General features: G+C 41.6%; 8 non-coding genes across 8 annotated transcripts; all 8 read left to right on the top strand.

The window, feature by feature from the left end:
- Positions 1-271: 271 nt before the first annotated feature.
- TRNAE-CUC (transfer RNA glutamic acid (anticodon CUC)) lies at positions 272-343 on the top strand. Its single transcript has one exon. It is a non-coding gene; the product is annotated as a tRNA-Glu (tRNA).
- Positions 344-1,213: 870 nt separating this feature from the next.
- TRNAE-CUC (transfer RNA glutamic acid (anticodon CUC)) lies at positions 1,214-1,285 on the top strand. Its single transcript has one exon. It is a non-coding gene; the product is annotated as a tRNA-Glu (tRNA).
- Positions 1,286-2,145: 860 nt separating this feature from the next.
- TRNAE-CUC (transfer RNA glutamic acid (anticodon CUC)) lies at positions 2,146-2,217 on the top strand. The gene has a single exon. It is a non-coding gene; the product is annotated as a tRNA-Glu (tRNA).
- Positions 2,218-3,082: 865 nt separating this feature from the next.
- On the top strand, positions 3,083-3,154 carry TRNAE-CUC (transfer RNA glutamic acid (anticodon CUC)). Its single transcript has one exon. It is a non-coding gene; the product is annotated as a tRNA-Glu (tRNA).
- A 7,297-nt stretch (positions 3,155-10,451) lies between these two features.
- On the top strand, positions 10,452-10,523 carry TRNAE-CUC (transfer RNA glutamic acid (anticodon CUC)). The gene has a single exon. It is a non-coding gene; the product is annotated as a tRNA-Glu (tRNA).
- Positions 10,524-12,315: 1,792 nt separating this feature from the next.
- TRNAE-CUC (transfer RNA glutamic acid (anticodon CUC)) lies at positions 12,316-12,387 on the top strand. Its single transcript has one exon. It is a non-coding gene; the product is annotated as a tRNA-Glu (tRNA).
- Positions 12,388-13,250: 863 nt separating this feature from the next.
- On the top strand, positions 13,251-13,322 carry TRNAE-CUC (transfer RNA glutamic acid (anticodon CUC)). The gene has a single exon. It is a non-coding gene; the product is annotated as a tRNA-Glu (tRNA).
- Positions 13,323-14,182: 860 nt separating this feature from the next.
- Positions 14,183-14,254, top strand: TRNAE-CUC (transfer RNA glutamic acid (anticodon CUC)). The gene has a single exon. It is a non-coding gene; the product is annotated as a tRNA-Glu (tRNA).
- Positions 14,255-16,574: the final 2,320 nt, after the last annotated feature.

A 16,574-nucleotide genomic window follows, 5' to 3' on the forward strand; every position in this document is an offset into this window, starting at 1 on the left:
CTTGGTGTAAATGGACTCAAACCCCTCAATATATAATTGTTGATTTTTGGTACTCAGTGGAAACAAATGTGGCTCTCTAGACAAGATGGAGACAAAATCTCCAAAGAAAAGTGCCACATGTGAGGATCACAATCATGACCTTAAGAGTTTGAGATTGACGCGCCACCTATTGTGCTAACAAGGAAAGCTTCTGTTGCAAACGTGCAGAAGTTGCTTACTCATAGAAATAAAGTTCTTTTTTTCCACATCATCGACTACACAGCACAACATTTCCCATATGGTCTAGCGGTTAGGATTCCTGGTTCTCACCCAGGCGGCCCGGGTTCGACTCCCGGTATGGGAATGCTAATTTTTCTAAGCTTGTTTTGACATTCAAAGGCCGACGCAATTGGTTGGCCATTGTGGCCTGTCATTTGACCTCCAATTTCCTTACTTATCCATAGAATATTGGAACTGAATGGTAAAGTTTCTAGGCTCTCCTGCCAAAGATAATGAGGAAACTACGTACAGTCTGAGGAAAAATTTACAATCTTCAATATATCGAATTGACCTGTTAACTCCAACTCAAATGAGGCAAGATTCAACTACTGAAATGAAAAACAGCTTTTTAGTGAAGGCAACACTCTTTTTTTTTTTTTTTTTTTTTTTTTTTAAAACCCCATATGTTTTCTGAAACTCTGTGGAATATCTCATATTAATTAGCAAGCAGTTTTCTTAGTTTACTGGTTCAATTCCTGCTAGGGGAGTGCCACTTTTTTCTGCAATAGTTCCTGCATTCAAAGGTCGACACATACCTTGCAGACAAAGTTAGTTTAGTTTAAAATTGCTCTTTGCAGCGAAAAATGCTGACCACAAGAGCTTTTAGCCATTCATTCCATTCTTTTGCACAAAAAGCCATTTGAGCTCATATCGGAAATCATTCTTACCTTCGACTTCCAACTACTTGGTGTAAATGGACTCAAACCCCTCAATATATAATTGTTGATTTTTGGTACTCAGTGGAAACAAATGTGGCTCTCTAGACAAGATGGAGACAAAATCTCCAAAGAAAAGTGCCACATTTGAGGATCACAATCATGACCTTAAGAGTTTGAGATTGACGCGCCACCTATTGTGCTAACAAGGAAAGCTTCTGTTGCAAACGTGCAGAAGTTGCTTACTCATAGAAATAAAGTTCTTTTTTTCCACATCATCGACTACACAGCACAACATTTCCCATATGGTCTAGCGGTTAGGATTCCTGGTTCTCACCCAGGCGGCCCGGGTTCGACTCCCGGTATGGGAATGCTAATTTTTCTGTGCTTGTTTTGACATTCAAAGGCCGACGCAATTGGTTGGCCATTGTGGCCTGTCATTTGACCTCCAATTTCCTTACTTATCCATAGAATATTGGAACTGAATGGTAAAGTTTCTAGGCTCTCCTGCCAAAGATAATGAGGAAACTACGTACTGTCTGAGGAAAAAACTTACAATCTTCAATATATCGAATTGACCTGTTAACTCCAACTCAAATGAGGCAAGATTCAACTACTGAAATGAAAAACAGCTTTTTAGTGAAGGCAACACTCTTTTTTTTTTTTTTTTAAAACCCCATATGTTTTCTGAAACTCTGTGGAATATCTCATATTAATTAGCAAGCAGTTTTCTTAGTTTACTGGTTCAATTCCTGCTAGGGGAGTGCCACTTTTTTCTGCAATAGTTCCTGCATTCAAAGGTCGACACATACCTTGCAGACAAAGTTAGTTTAGTTTAAAATTGCTCTTTGCAGCGAAAAATGCTGACCACAAGAGCTTTTAGCCATTCATTCCATTCTTTTGCACAAAAAGCCATTTGAGCTCATATCGGAAATCATTCTTACCTTCGACTTCCAACTACTTGGTGTAAATGGACTCAAACCCCTCAATATATAATTGTTGATTTTTGGTACTCAGTGGAAACAAATGTGGCTCTCTAGACAAGATGGAGACAAAATCTCCAAAGAAAAGTGCCACATTTGAGGATCACAATCATGACCTTAAGAGTTTGAGATTGACGCGCCACCTATTGTGCTAACAAGGAAAGCTTCTGTTGCAAACGTGCAGAAGTTGCTTACTCATAGAAATAAAGTTCTTTTTTCCCACATCATCGACTACACAGCACAACATTTCCCATATGGTCTAGCGGTTAGGATTCCTGGTTCTCACCCAGGCGGCCCGGGTTCGACTCCCGGTATGGGAATGCTAATTTTTCTGTGCTTGTTTTGACATTCAAAGGCCGACGCAATTGGTTGGCCATTGTGGCCTGTCATTTGACCTCCAATTTCCTTACTTATCCATAGAATATTGGAACTGAATGGTAAAGTTTCTAGGCTCTCCTGCCAAAGATAATGAGGAAACTACGTACAGTCTGAGGAAAAATTTACAATCTTCAATATATCGAATTGACCTGTTAACTCCAACTCAAATGAGGCAAGATTCAACTACTGAAATGAAAAACAGCTTTTTAGTGAAGGCAACACTCTTTTTTTTTTTTTTTTTTTTTAAAAACCCCATATGTTTTCTGAAACTCTGTGGAATATCTCATATTAATTAGCAAGCAGTTTTCTTAGTTTACTGGTTCAATTCCTGCTAGGGGAGTGCCACTTTTTTCTGCAATAGTTCCTGCATTCAAAGGTCGACACATACCTTGCAGACAAAGTTAGTTTAGTTTAAAATTGCTCTTTGCAGCGAAAAATGCTGACCACAAGAGCTTTTAGCCATTCATTCCATTCTTTTGCACAAAAAGCCATTTGAGCTCATATCGGAAATCATTCTTACCTTCGACTTCCAACTACTTGGTGTAAATGGACTCAAACCCCTCAATATATAATTGTTGATTTTTGGTACTCAGTGGAAACAAATGTGGCTCTCTAGACAAGATGGAGACAAAATCTCCAAAGAAAAGTGCCACATGTGAGGATCACAATCATGACCTTAAGAGTTTGAGATTGACGCGCCACCTATTGTGCTAACAAGGAAAGCTTCTGTTGCAAACGTGCAGAAGTTGCTTACTCATAGAAATAAAGTTCTTTTTTTCCACATCATCGACTACACAGCACAACATTTCCCATATGGTCTAGCGGTTAGGATTCCTGGTTCTCACCCAGGCGGCCCGGGTTCGACTCCCGGTATGGGAATGCTAATTTTTCTGTGCTTGTTTTGACATTCAAAGGCCGACGCAATTGGTTGGCCATTGTGGCCTGTCATTTGACCTCCAATTTCCTTACTTATCCATAGAATATTGGAACTGAATGGTAAAGTTTCTAGGCTCTCCTGCCAAAGATAATGAGGAAACTACGTACTGTCTGAGGAAAAAACTTACAATCTTCAATATATCGAATTGACCTGTTAACTCCAACTCAAATGAGGCAAGATTCAACTACTGAAATGAAAAACAGCTTTTTAGTGAAGGCAACACTCTTTTTTTTTTTTTTTTTTAAAAACCCCATATGTTTTCTGAAACTCTGTGGAATATCTCATATTAATTAGCAAGCAGTTTTCTTAGTTTACTGGTTCAATTCCTGCTAGGGGAGTGCCACTTTTTTCTGCAATAGTTCCTGCATTCAAAGGTCGACACTAGAGATGAGCGAACCGGTCCCGGTTCGGCTCGAGGCCGGTTCGCCGAACGGGGGTCCCGTTCGAGTTCGGTTCGTCGAACGTTCGACGAACCGAACTAGAACCAATAGGCTATAATGGGAGGCAATCACAAACACATAAAAATGCATTATAAATGTACAAAAACAGTTAATAAACATTGCCATAACACTTACCGGTCCTCGCGATCCCTTCTGCACTCTGTCTCCTGCCGCTATTCCATCCGATGATCGCTGAATCCTCCCGGTGACCTGCACTGCCAGCAGAGAAGCAGGACCTATCGTGACGTCAAAATAGCCATGTGACCAGTCACGTGGCTATTATCTCATTGGCTACAGACTGGTCACATGACTATGACACGTCATGTAGGACCTGCGAGTGCATCTCTCCGGTACACGGTGCACATATGTGTATCGCCGTGTACCGGCGACATGCTCTAGCACACGGTCGACTCCCCGTTCCGTTAGGGACCGGCTGACACAGCCGGTGATTAACGGAGATCACCGTTGCCATAGCAACGCAGTTAGCGGTGACGTCACCGCTAACCGCGGCTCCGGGAGCACCGTTGCTATGGTAACGCGTCTGTCAGCGTTACCGCTGTTACCGCTAGCAGCCAGCAGTGATCACTCACGGAGTGAAGGCTGCACGCTGCTTCCCGATTGTAGTGAGCATTGTAGTTAGGATGGAGGTTCCCCAGCCCCAAGTGATGCCCCTCACTACAATCGTCACTACTACTACACTAGAAAGAAAGAAGACAGAAGCGCAGGATCGTGGAGGGCTGACAGGGGGTAATAAAGATGGAGTCTCTAATGTGTCTGTGTATTTATTTCTATTAAAGTATTTTTTCTCTGTGTGGTGTCTTTTTTTAACCCTTTATTGGAGATTCTTAATGGCCGGGTCAAACGTGCCTGACATTAAGAATCTCTGGCTTAATACTGGCTGGTAAAACAAAGCCAGTATTAACTCATGATTACCCAACAAGCCACCCGGCTCCAGGGCTGTTGGAAGAGTTGGATACAGCGCCAGATGATGGCGCTTCTATGAGAGCGCCATTTTCTGGGACGGCTGCGGACTGAAATCCGCAGCAGAGGCGCCCACAAACCTCGGGCTAACCTGTGCTGCGGATTCCAATCCCCAGCTGCCTAGTTGTACCCGGCTGGACACAAAAATAGGGCGAAGCCCACGTCATTTGTTTTTTAATTATTTCATGAAATAAGTGAAATAATTAAAAAAAACGGGCTTCCCTATATTTTTGGTTCCCAGCCGGGTACAAATAGGCAACTGGGGGTTGGAGGCAGCCCGTGGCTGCCAGCTGTACCTGGCTAGCATACAAAAATATGGCGAAGCCCACGTCATTTTTTTGGTGGGCAAAAAACTTCTGCATGCAGTCCTGGATGGAGTATGCTGAGCCTTGTAGTTCTGCAGCTGCTGTCTGCTCTTCTCCATACAGACAGACAGCAGCTGCAGAACTACAAGGCTCAGCATACTCCATCCAGGACTGTATGCAGAAGTTTTTTGCCCCCTGAAAAAATTATGTGGCTTCGCCATATTTTTGTATGCTAGCCAGGTACAGCAGGCAGGTACGGCTGCCCCCAACCCCCAGTTGCCTATTTGTACCCGGCTGGGAACCAAAAATAAAGGGAAGCCCTTTTTTTATTATTTCATGAATTTCATGAAATAATTAGAAAACAAATGACGTAGGCTTTGCCCCATTTTTGTGTCCAGCCAGGTACAACTAGGCAGCTGGGATTGGAATCCGCACCACCGGTTGGCCTGAGCTTTCTGGGCCCCACTGCTGCGAATTGCAGTCTGCAGCCACCTCAGAAAATGGCATTTTCATAGAAGCGCCATCTTCTGGCGCTGTATCCAACTCTTCCAGCACCTGCCTGCTATACCTGGCTAGCATACAAAAATATGGCGAAGCTCACGTCCTTTTTTTGTAGCTTTTTGGCAAAAAAAAAAAAAATGCTTCCCTGGATTTTCCATTGCCAGTGAAGGTAACACCAAGCAGTGGGGGTTAGCAGCCAGTAGCTGCTTGGATTACCCTTAGCTAGCAATACAAAAAATGCAGTGGGAGCTAACATATATTTTTTTTAATTATTTATTTAAATAACTAAAAATAAAATGGGCTTCCCTGTATTTTGATTGCTGGACATCACAGTGCTGTAAAAATAAATCTTTAAAAAAATGACGTAGCGCTCCGCGGTATTTTTGATTCTCAGCGCAGATAAAGCAGACAGCTATGGGTTGCCACCCCCATCTGCCTGCCGTTACCTTGGTTGGCAATCAAAATACAGGGAAGCCCATTAATTTTTTCTATTTAAAAAATAGTTAAAAAAAAAAAATTACGTTGGGTCCCCCCATTTTTGATAGCCAGCTAGGGTAAAGCAGACGGCTGTAGCCTGAAAACCACAGCTGGCAGCTTTACCGTGGTTGGGGATCCAATGTGGAGGTCCCCTCAGGCTCTTTTTTATAATTATTTTATAAATATTAATAATTACACAATAAAAGTAGGGGACCCCCCAAATTGGATCACCAGCCAAGGTAAAGCGGACAGCTGTGGTCTGGTATTCTCAGGGTGGGAAGGTCCATAGTTATTGGGCCTTCACAGCCTAAAAATAGCAGGCCGCAGGCACCCCAGACGTGGCGCATCCACTAGATGCGCCAATCCTGGCGCTTCACCCCAGCTCATCCCGTGCCCTGGTGCAGTGGCAAACGGGGTAATAAATCGGGTTGATACTAGCTGTAAAGTCACCTGAGATCAAGCCCAGCAGTTTGTGATGTCATGGCGTCTATTAGATACCCAACATCATAAACTGTCAGTACTAACAAAAACAAAAAATCGACAAAAGAAATTTATTTGAAAAAACAGTCCCCAAAACATTTCCTCTTTCACCAATTTATTGTAAGAAAAAAAATAAAGGGGTCCCACGACGACTCTGGACCGTCTAGAATATGGGGGGGAGACACTCAGGGAACGTATCCCCCATTTTCTAGGAGTGCGGACCCTTCATGTGAGGAGTGTGGGTGCAATGAATCTGCACTCACTCTCCCCGGGTCCACAGCAGCAGAGTCCATGTCGTAATGGTTGCTACCAAAGCTGCAATGCCCTGCTCATGAGGTAAGGGCATGCCTAATCAGGAGAACTACTGTAGAGGAAGCTCTGCTCACTGGTATATAGGTGCTCAGAGGTAATAATAGATAAAATTAGTGAGTAACCTCGGCACTCTATATCTCCCAGACTAAGTCAGTAAGTCACAACGGATAGTAATGCAAAATCACTCTTTATTGGTCCGTATTAAGAAAATTTTTTTTTCATAAGCATATATGTTTTTGTCCAAAACAAGTTACAAATGACGTTTCGGCCTGAGCCTTCGTCAGATTGGACTTATCTGCATGTAATCATGAAAAATGACAATAATCAGTATCACATAAGAGTGAGAGAACAATAACATAAACTCGAACAATGTAGAGGTACAATTGGGATGCAGCAAAAAAATTGCAACACAGCAAGAAATGAAACACATGATACAAATGTCATAATACAGTACAAGGACAATATAGTAATGACAAATATGGGGTCAGAGTAGACTTAGACAGCTCTGGTACGAAAGAGATGTCAATCATAAAGTAACATGTGCAGTAGGTGTAGAGCTACACTATGCATGGCAGAGCTAATGGGTAGACCGACCATAGAAAAAGTAGAGAAAAAGTGGAGAAAAAGTGGAGAATAAGTGGAACATAAGAGGAGAAAAAGTGGAGAAAAAGTGGAGAAAAAAGTGGAGAAAAAGTGGAGAAAAAGTGGAGAAAAAGTGGAGAAAAAGTGGAGAAAAAGTGGAGATTAAGAGGAGAAAAAGTGGAGAAAAAAGTGGAGAAAAAGTGGAGAAAAAGTGGAGCATAAGTGGAGAAAAAGTGGAGAAAAAGTGGAGAAAAAGTGGAGCATAAGAGGAGAAAAAGTGGAGAAAAAAGTGGAGAAAAAGTGGAGAAAAAGTGGAGCATAAGAGGAGAAAAAGTGGAGAAAAAAGTGGAGAAAAAGTGGAGAAAAAGTGGAGAAAAAGTGGAGATTAAGAGGAGAAAAAGTGGAGCATAAGAGGAGAAAAAGTGGAGAAAAAAGTGGAGAAAAAGTGGAGAAAGTGGAGAAAAAAATGGAGAAAAAGTGGAGAAAAAGTGGAGAAAAAGTGGAGAAAAAGTGGAGCATAAGAGGAGAAAAAGTGGAGAAAAAGTGGAGAAAAAAGTGGAGAAAAAGTGGAGAAAAAGTGGAGAAAAAGTGGAGAAAAAGTGGAGAAAAAGTGGAGATTAAGAGGAGAAAAAGTGGAGAAAAAGTGGAGAAAAAGTGGAGCATAAGAGGAGAAAAAGTGGAGAAAAAAGTGGAGAAAACGTGGAGAAAACGTGGAGAAAAAGTGGAGAAAAAGTGGAGAAAAAGTGGAGAAAAAGTGGAGCATAAGAGGAGAAAAAGTGGAGAAAAAGTGGAGAAAAAGTGGAGAAAAAGTGGAGCATAAGAGGAGAAAAAGTGGAGAAAAAGTGGAGAAAAAAGTGGAGAAAAAGTGGAGAAAAAGTGGAGAAAAAGTGGAGCATAGGAGGAGAAAAAGTGGAGAAAAAAGTGGAGAAAACGTGGAGAAAAAGTGGAGAAAAAGTGGAGAAAAAGTGGAGCATAAGAGGAGAAAAAGTGGAGATTAAGAGGAGAAAAAGTGGAGAAAAAGTGGAGAAAAAGTGGAGAAAAAGTGGAGAAAAAGTGGAGCATAAGAGGAGAAAAAGTGGAGAAAAAAGTGGAGAAAAAGTGGAGAAAAAGTGGAGAAAAAGTGGAGATTAAGAGGAGAAAAAGTGGAGCATAAGAGGAGAAAAAGTGGAGAAAAAAGTGGAGAGAAAGTGGAGAAAGTGGAGAAAAAAATGGAGAAAAAGTGGAGAAAAAGTGGAGAGAAAGTGGAGAAAAAAATGGAGAAAAAGTGGAACACCCTTTGGTACCTTTCATGTGGCACTAAGGGGTGCTTAGCTTTGTATTTAGCCAAAAAAATGAAAAAAAAATGACATAGGGTTCCCCCTAGTTTTGTAGCCAGCTAGGGTAAAGCAGACGGCTGCAGCCTGCAGACCACAGCTGGCAACCTCACCTTGGCTGGTAATCCAAAACTGAGGGCACCCCACGCTGTTATTTTAAATTAAATAAATAATTGAAAAAAAAAACACGTAGGGGTCCCCCAAAATTGGATCACCAGCCAAGGTAAAGCAGACAGCTGGGGCCTGATATTCTCAGACTAGGGAGGTCCATGGTTATTGGAATCTCCCCAGCCTAAAAATAGCAGGCCGCAGCTGCCCCAGAAGTGGCGCATCCATTAGATGCGCCAATCCTGGTGCTTCGCCCCAGCTCATCCCGCGCCCTGGTGCGGTGGCAAACGGGGTAATATTTGGGGTTAATACCAGATGTGTAATGTCACCTGGCATCAAGCCCTGGGGTTGGTGAGGTCAGGCGTCTATCAGATACCCGACATCACCAACCCAGTCAGTAATAAAAAAAAAATACACGACAAACACATTTTTATTTGAAAAAACACTCCCCAAAACATTCCCTCTTTAACCAATTTATTAGATTGAAAAACAAATCCAGGTCTGGTGTAATCCAAGGGGTTGCCATGACGATGCACACTGTCCCAGTCAATGAAGAGCAGGATGTTCCCCATTGGCTGGGAGAGCAGTGCAGTGACCTGAGCTAACATCAATGGGTCAGCCCAGGTCACTGCAGGGGGGTGACAAGTGCTGCTGTCAGTGAGGTACATTACCTGCGCTGATCTCCAGCACACTGACAGCCCCTGTCACTGAGCTCAATGACCGCCCGGCGCCTTCACACCAAGTATCGCGAGAGGTCCGTGACGTCACCGCTAGTCAGTCTCGGGTCGGAAGCGATAGGTGATGTGACAAGCGGCGGCCATGGAGGACAGTGACAGCGCTGAGGTCGGGATGGCGGGACTTCATCACCGCAGGTAAGCCGAGCGAGCGAGCGAGCGGGCGGGCGGGCGGGCGGGGGGGGGGGGGGGGGGATGTGGATGTGTGTGTGTGTGTGTGTGTGTGTGTATGTATGTGTACATGCCGCGGGCAGGAGGGGGTGGAGCGAGCTGAGCGGGAAAGTGTGGGCTTCCTGCACGTAACTAAGATAAACATCGGGTTACTAACCAAAGCGCTTTGCTTGGATACCCGATGTTTATCTTGGTTACCAGCTTGTGGCAGGCTGCCAGCGATGGCTCCTGCTCACTGTAGCTGTAAAAAGCCCTGCTTTTTGCTGCTAGAACCGTTCTCGAACGTATCTAGAACTATCGAGCTTTTAGCAAAAAGCTCGAGTTCTAGTTCGATCTCGAACAGCCCAAAAATCACTCGAGCCGCGAACTGGAGAACCACGAACCACGAACCGCGCTCAACTCTAGTCGACACATACCTTGCAGACAAAGTTAGTTTAGTTTAAAATTGCTCTTTGCAGCGAAAAAAGCTGACCACAAGAGCTTTTAGCCATTCATTCCATTCTTTTGCACAAAAAGCCATTTGAGCTCATATCGGAAATCATTCTTACCTTCGACTTCCAACTACTTGGTGTAAATGGACTCAAACCCCTCAATATATAATTGTTGATTTTTGGTACTCAGTGGAAACAAATGTGGCTCTCTAGACAAGATGGAGACAAAATCTCCAAAGAAAAGTGCCACATTTGAGGATCACAATCATGACCTTAAGAGTTTGAGATTGACGCGCCACCTATTGTGCTAACAAGGAAAGCTTCTGTTGCAAACGTGCAGAAGTTGCTTACTCATAGAAATAAAGTTCTTTTTTTCCACATCATCGACTACACAGCACAACATTTCCCATATGGTCTAGCGGTTAGGATTCCTGGTTCTCACCCAGGCGGCCCGGGTTCGACTCCCGGTATGGGAATGCTAATTTTTCTGTGCTTGTTTTGACATTCAAAGGCCGACGCAATTGGTTGGCCATTGTGGCCTGTCATTTGACCTCCAATTTCCTTACTTATCCATAGAATATTGGAACTGAATGGTAAAGTTTCTAGGCTCTCCTGCCAAAGATAATGAGGAAACTACGTACAGTCTGAGGAAAAATTTACAATCTTCAATATATCGAATTGACCTGTTAACTCCAACTCAAATGAGGCAAGATTCAACTACTGAAATGAAAAACAGCTTTTTAGTGAAGGCAACACTCTTTTTTTTTTTTTTTTTAAAACCCCATATGTTTTCTGAAACTCTGTGGAATATCTCATATTAATTAGCAAGCAGTTTTCTTAGTTTACTGGTTCAATTCCTGCTAGGGGAGTGCCACTTTTTTCTGCAATAGTTCCTGCATTCAAAGGTCGACACATACCTTGCAGACAAAGTTAGTTTAGTTTAAAATTGCTCTTTGCAGCGAAAAATGCTGACCACAAGAGCTTTTAGCCATTCATTCCATTCTTTTGCACAAAAAGCCATTTGAGCTCATATCGGAAATCATTCTTACCTTCGACTTCCAACTACTTGGTGTAAATGGACTCAAACCCCTCAATATATAATTGTTGATTTTTGGTACTCAGTGGAAACAAATGTGGCTCTCTAGACAAGATGGAGACAAAATCTCCAAAGAAAAGTGCCACATTTGAGGATCACAATCATGACCTTAAGAGTTTGAGATTGACGCGCCACCTATTGTGCTAACAAGGAAAGCTTCTGTTGCAAACGTGCAGAAGTTGCTTACTCATAGAAATAAAGTTCTTTTTTTCCACATCATCGACTACACAGCACAACATTTCCCATATGGTCTAGCGGTTAGGATTCCTGATTCTCACCCAGGCGGCCCGGGTTTGACTCCCGGTATGGGAATGCTAATTTTTCTGTGCTTGTTTTGACATTCAAAGCCCGACGCAATTGGTTGGCCATTGTGGCCTGTCATTTGACCTCCAATTTCCTTACTTATCCATAGAATATTGGAACTGAATGGTAAAGTTTCTAGGCTCTCCTGCCAAAGATAATGAGGAAACTACGTACAGTCTGAGGAAAAATTTGCAATCTTCAATATATCGAATTGACCTGTTAACTCCAACTCAAATGAGGCAAGATTCAACTACTGAAATGAAAAACAGCTTTTTAGTGAAGGCAACACTCTTTTTTTTTTTTTTTTAAAAACCCCATATGTTTTCTGAAACTCTGTGGAATATCTCATATTAATTAGCAAGCAGTTTTCTTAGTTTACTGGTTCAATTCCTGCTAGGGGAGTGCCACTTTTTTCTGCAATAGTTCCTGCATTCAAAGGTCGACACATACCTTGCAGACAAAGTTAGTTTAGTTTAAAATTGCTCTTTGCAGCGAAAAATGCTGACCACAAGAGCTTTTAGCCATTCATTCCATTCTTTTGCACAAAAAGCCATTTGAGCTCATATCGTAAATCATTCTTACCTTCGACTTCCAACTACTTGGTGTAAATGGACTCAAACCCCTCAATATATAATTGTGGATTTTTGGTACTCAGTGGAAACAAATGTGGCTCTCTAGACAAGATGGAGACAAAATCTCCAAAGAAAAGTGCCACATTTGAGGATCACAATCATGACCTTAAGAGTTTGAGATTGACGCACCACCTATTGTGCTAACAAGGAAAGCTTCTGTTGCAAACGTGCAGAAGTTGCTTACTCATAGAAATAAAGTTCTTTTTTTCCACATCATCGACTACACAGCACAACATTTCCCATATGGTCTAGCGGTTAGGATTCCTGGTTCTCACCCAGGCGGCCCGGGTTCGACTCCCGGTATGGGAATGCTAATTTTTCTGTGCTTGTTTTGACATTCAAAGGCCGACGCAATTGGTTGGCCATTGTGGCCTGTCATTTGACCTCCAATTTCCTTACTTATCCATAGAATATTGGAACTGAATGGTAAAGTTTCTAGGCTCTCCTGCCAAAGATAATGAGGAAACTATGTACAGTCTGAGGAAAAATTTACAATCTTCAATATATCGAATTGACCTGTTAACTCCAACTCAAATGAGGCAAGATTCAACTACTGAAATGAAAAACAGCTTTTTAGTGAAGGCAACACTCTTTTTTTTTTTTTTTTTTTAAAAACCCCATATGTTTTCTGAAACTCTGTGGAATATCTCATATTAATTAGCAAGCAGTTTTCTTAGTTTACTGGTTCAATTCCTGCTAGGGGAGTGCCACTTTTTTCTGCAATAGTTCCTGCATTCAAAGGTCGACACATACCTTGCAGACAAAGTTAGTTTAGTTTAAAATTGCTCTTTGCAGCGAAAAATGCTGACCACAAGAGCTTTTAGCCATTCATTCCATTCTTTTGCACAAAAAGCCATTTGAGCTCATATCGGAAATCATTCTTACCTTCGACTTCCAACTACTTGGTGTAAATGGACTCAAACCCCTCAATATATAATTGTTGATTTTTGGTACTCAGTGGAAACAAATGTGGCTCTCTAGACAAGATGGAGACAAAATCTCCAAAGAAAAGTGCCACATGTGAGGATCACAATCATGACCTTAAGAGTTTGAGATTGACGCGCCACCTATTGTGCTAACAAGGAAAGCTTCTGTTGCAAACGTGCAGAAGTTGCTTACTCATAGAAATAAAGTTCTTTTTTTCCACATCATCGACTACACAGCACAACATTTCCCATATGGTCTAGCGGTTAGGATTCCTGGTTCTCACCCAGGCGGCCCGGGTTCGACTCCCGGTATGGGAATGCTAATTTTTCTGTGCTTGTTTTGACATTCAAAGCCCGACGCAATTGGTTGGCCATTGTGGCCTGTCATTTGACCTCCAATTTCCTTACTTATCCATAGAATATTGGAACTGAATGGTAAAGTTTCTAGGCTCTCCTGCCAAAGATAATGAGGAAACTACGTACAGTCTGAGGAAAAATTTGCAATCTTCAATATATCGAATTGACCTGTTAACTCCAACTCAAATGAGGCAAGATTCAACTACTGAAATGAAAAACAGCTTTTTAGTGAAGGCAACACTCTTTTTTTTTTTTTTTTAAAAACCCCATATGTTTTCTGAAACTCTGTGGAATATCTCATATTAATTAGCAAGCAGTTTTCTTAGTTTACTGGTTCAATTCCTGCTAGGGGAGTGCCACTTTTTTCTGCAATAGTTCCTGCATTCAAAGGTCGACACATACCTTGCAGACAAAGTTAGTTTAGTTTAAAATTGCTCTTTGCAGCGAAAAATGCTGACCACAAGAGCTTTTAGCCATTCATTCCATTCTTTTGCACAAAAAGCCATTTGAGCTCATATCGGAAATCATTCTTACCTTCGACTTCCAACTACTTGGTGTAAATGGACTCAAACCCCTCAATATATAATTGTTGATTTTTGGTACTCAGTGGAAACAAATGTGGCTCTCTAGACAAGATGGAGACAAAATCTCCAAAGAAAAGTGCCACATTTGAGGATCACAATCATGACCTTAAGAGTTTGAGATTGACGCGCCACCTATTGTGCTAACAAGGAAAGCTTCTGTTGCAAACGTGCAGAAGTTGCTTACTCATAGAAATAAAGTTCTTTTTTTCCACATCATCGACTACACAGCACAACATTTCCCATATGGTCTAGCGGTTAGGATTCCTGGTTCTCACCCAGGCGGCCCGGGTTCGACTCCCGGTATGGGAATGCTAATTTTTCTGTGCTTGTTTTGACATTCAAAGGCCGACGCAATTGGTTGGCCATTGTGGCCTGTCATTTGACCTCCAATTTCCTTACTTATCCATAGAATATTGGAACTGAATGGTAAAGTTTCTAGGCTCTCCTGCCAAAGATAATGAGGAAACTATGTACAGTCTGAGGAAAAATTTACAATCTTCAATATATCGAATTGACCTGTTAACTCCAACTCAAATGAGGCAAGATTCAACTACTGAAATGAAAAACAGCTTTTTAGTGAAGGCAACACTCTTTTTTTTTTTTTTTTTTAAAAACCCCATATGTTTTCTGAAACTCTGTGGAATATCTCATATTAATTAGCAAGCAGTTTTCTTAGTTTACTGGTTCAATTCCTGCTAGGGGAGTGCCACTTTTTTCTGCAATAGTTCCTGCATTCAAAGGTCGACACATACCTTGCAGACAAAGTTAGTTTAGTTTAAAATTGCTCTTTGCAGCGAAAAATGCTGACCACAAGAGCTTTTAGCCATTCATTCCATTCTTTTGCACAAAAAGCCATTTGAGCTCATATCGGAAATCATTCTTACCTTCGACTTCCAACTACTTGGTGTAAATGGACTCAAACCCCTCAATATATAATTGTTGATTTTTGGTACTCAGTGGAAACAAATGTGGCTCTCTAGACAAGATGGAGACAAAATCTCCAAAGAAAAGTGCCACATGTGAGGATCACAATCATGACCTTAAGAGTTTGAGATTGACGCGCCACCTATTGTGCTAACAAGGAAAGCTTCTGTTGCAAACGTGCAGAAGTTGCTTACTCATAGAAATAAAGTTCTTTTTTTCCACATCATCGACTACACAGCACAACATTTCCCATATGGTCTAGCGGTTAGGATTCCTGGTTCTCACCCAGGCGGCCCGGGTTCGACACCCGGTATGGGAATGCTAATTTTTCTGTGCTTGTTTTGACATTCAAAGGCCGACGCAATTGGTTGGCCATTGTGGCCTGTCATTTGACCTCCAATTTCCTTACTTATCTATAGAATATTGGAACTGAATGGTAAAGTTTCTAGGCTCTCCTGCCAAAGATAATGAGGAAACTACATACTGTCTGAGGAAAAAACTTAAAATCTTCAATATATCGAATTGACCTGTTAACTCCAACTCAAATGAGGCAAGATTCAACTACTGAAATGAAAAACAGCTTTTTAGTGAAGGCAACACTCTTTTTTTTTTTTTTTTTAAAACCCCATATGTTTTCTGAAACTCTGTGGAATATCTCATATTAATTAGCAAGCAGTTTTCTTAGTTTACTGGTTCAATTCCTGCTAGGGGAGTGCCACTTTTTTCTGCAATAGTTCCTGCATTCAAAGGTCGACGCATACCTTGCAGACAAAGTTAGTTTAGTTTAAAATTGCTCTTTGAAGCGAAAAATGCTGACCACAAGAGCTTTTAGCCATTCATTCCATTCTTTTGCACAAAAAGCCATTTGAGCTCATATCGGAAATCATTCTTACCTTCGACTTCCAACTACTTGGTGTCAAGGGACTCAAACCCCTCAATATATAATTGTTGATTTTTGGTACTCAGTGGAAACAAATGTGGCTCTCTAGACAAGATGGAGACAAAATCTCCAAAGAAAAGTGCCACATGTGAGGATCACAATCATGACCTTAAGAGTTTGAGATTGACGCGCCACCTATTGTGCTAACAAGGAAAGCTTCTGTTGCAAACGTGCAGAAGTTGCTTACTCATAGAAATAAAGTTCTTTTTTTCCACATCATCGACTACACAGCACAACATTTCCCATATGGTCTAGCGGTTAGGATTCCTGGTTCTCGCCCGGGTTCGACACCCGGTATGGGAATGCTAATTTTTCTGTGCTTGTTTTGACATTCAAAGGCCGACGCAATTGGTTGGCCATTGTGGCCTGTCATTTGACCTCCAATTTCCTTACTTATCCATAGAATATTGGAACTGAATGGTAAAGTTTCTAGGCTCTCCTGCCAAAGATAATGAGGAAACTATGTACAGTCTGAGGAAAAATTTACAATCTTCAATATATCGAATTGACCTGTTAACTCCAACTCAAATGAGGCAAGATTCAACTACTGAAATGAAAAACAGCTTTTTAGTGAAGGCAACACTCTTTTTTTTTTTTTTTTTTTTTTTTTTTAAAACCCCATATGTTTTCTGAAACTCTGTGGAATATCTCATATTAATTAGCAAGCAGTTTTCTTAGTTTACTGGTTCAATTCCTGCTAGGGGAGTGCCACTTTTTTCTGCAATAGTTCCTGCATTCAAAGGTCGACACATACCTTGCAGACAA

Source organism: Anomaloglossus baeobatrachus, chromosome 4 (assembly GCF_048569485.1).
Source record: "Anomaloglossus baeobatrachus isolate aAnoBae1 chromosome 4, aAnoBae1.hap1, whole genome shotgun sequence".
NCBI lineage: Eukaryota > Metazoa > Chordata > Amphibia > Anura > Aromobatidae > Anomaloglossus > Anomaloglossus baeobatrachus.